This window comes from Carlito syrichta, unplaced genomic scaffold, assembly GCF_000164805.1.
Source record: "Carlito syrichta isolate Samal-C Ts95f unplaced genomic scaffold, Tarsius_syrichta-2.0.1 Scaffold307187, whole genome shotgun sequence".
Classification (NCBI taxonomy): domain Eukaryota; kingdom Metazoa; phylum Chordata; class Mammalia; order Primates; family Tarsiidae; genus Carlito; species Carlito syrichta.
Genome location: NW_007251283.1, coordinates 314,750 through 316,817, shown reverse-complemented (window position 1 = coordinate 316,817; position 2,068 = coordinate 314,750).

Here is a 2,068-nt window from a genome sequence, read left to right as displayed (position 1 = left end):
CTGATTTTTTGATTTATTGTAGAGATGAGGTCTCGCTGCCCAGGTGGGTCTCGAACCCACGGGCTCAGGCAATCCACTCTTTATGACATCAGGCTAAATCCGTGGCCCACTCCAGGTTTTGGGGGCAGGTGGGCACAGAGGCTCAAGGTGAAGGTGTGCCCTGGTGCTCCCAGCCAGATGCGCTGGCCCCCGGGAGGTGTTGCTACCTATGGCACCTCCCCTGGAGCTGCTGTCCCCGAGATGCCCTTGTTAGAGCTGCCAGGGCAGGATAAGACATGGACACAGGGCGTAGATGGGAGGGTCATCTCCAGGGGCAAGAAGAAGCCCCAGAGTGCCAGGAGAGGCCAAGGCAGCTCAGCCCACCTGGGGAAGTGAGGACTATCCCACTCCCAAAGAATGTGAGGGGTCCCTAGGGTAAGGGTCCCTGCCCTATGGAAGTAAGGATGTGACCCCTCCAAGAGGGTAGAAGATCCCTGCCTGGTGGGAGTAAAAATGCCACTCTGGGCCGGGCACCGTGGCTCATGCCTGTAATCCTAGCACTTTGGGAGGCTGAGGTGGGAGGAATGCTTGAGGCCAGGAGTTCGAGACCAGCCTGGACAACATAGTGAGACCTTGTCTCTACAAAAAAAATGAAAAAAATTAACTTAGGCCAAGCTTGGAGGCTCAGTCTGTAATCCCAGCACTTTGGGAGGCCGAGGCGAGTGGATTGCCTGAACCTGCAGGTTTGAGACCAGCCCGGGCAACTTGGTGAGACCTCGTATCTACAAAAAATCAAAAATATTAGGTGGGTGTGGGAATGTGGACCTGTAGTTCCAGCTACTTGGAAGGCTGAGGCGGAAGGATAGCCAGAGCCCAACAGGTTGAGGCTGTGGTGGCCAGGAGTGTGCCACTGCACTCCAGCCTGGACGATAGAGACTCCAACTAAGAAAAAAAAAAATTGTAATCCCGCGCCTTTGGGAGGCTGAGGTGAGTGGATTGCCTGAGCCCGCAGGTTCGAGACCCGCCTGGGCAACTTGGCGAGACCTCATCTCTGCAATAAATCAAAAAGTCAGCCGGGCGTGGTAGCTTGCGCCTGTAGTTCCAGCTACTTGGAAGGCTGAGGCGGAAGGATTGCTGGAGCCCAGCAGGTCGAGGCTGCGGGGGCCGAGAGCGGCCACTGCACTCCAGTCTGGGCGACAGAGTGAGACTCCAACTCAAAAAAAAAAAAAAAATTAGCTTGGTGTCTTGGTATTCTCATGTAGTCCAAGCTACTTGGGAAGCTGAGGCAGAAGGATCACCTGAGTCCAGGAGGTCAAGGTTGTGTTGAGCTGTGATCATGCCACTGCACTCCAGCTTGGGCTACAAAGTGAGACCCCAACTCAAAAAAAAAGAAAGCCACTTCACAGCACAGGCTGGCAACAGGGAGACCTTGGTGTGAGGTAGGCTGATGAGAAGCCTTCTGTTTTCCCCAGGCATGAGGACAAGGGCTTGGAAGGGGACATCCCTGTGTGGGGTGGCCTGGGCCTGCTGTGCCCTTGGGCAGCAAGGAGCCTCTGCCCAGGAGGATGGCTATTTCCCTCCCCGCCCTTTCAACACACAGAGAATTCTAGAACACCTGGGAATTTAGCTGGGGCTAATTAGCATCTCCATGCACAGCTGCAGTCTCTTCCAAAATAAAATATGACTTTAGGCCAGAGTGGTGGCTCATGCCTGTAATCCCAGCACTTTGGGAGGTCGAGGCAGGAAGATTACTTGAGCCTAGGAGATCAAGACCAGCATGGACAATATAGCAAGACCTCATCTCTAGAAAAAAATTAAAAAATTAGTCGGGTGTGGTGGCACATGCCTGTAGTCCCAGCTAAATAATTAGTCGGGTGTGGTGGCAGAAGGATTACCTGAGACCAAGAGATCGGGGGTGCAGTGAGTCATGGCTGTGCCACTATACTCCAGCCTGAGTAACAGAGTGAGACCCCCAAAACTCAAAAGAAAAATAAGGCTGGGCGCGGTGGCTCATGCCTATAATCCCAGTACTTTGGGAGGCCAAGGTGAGAGGATTGCCTGAGCCCACAGGTTCGAGACCAGCCTGGGC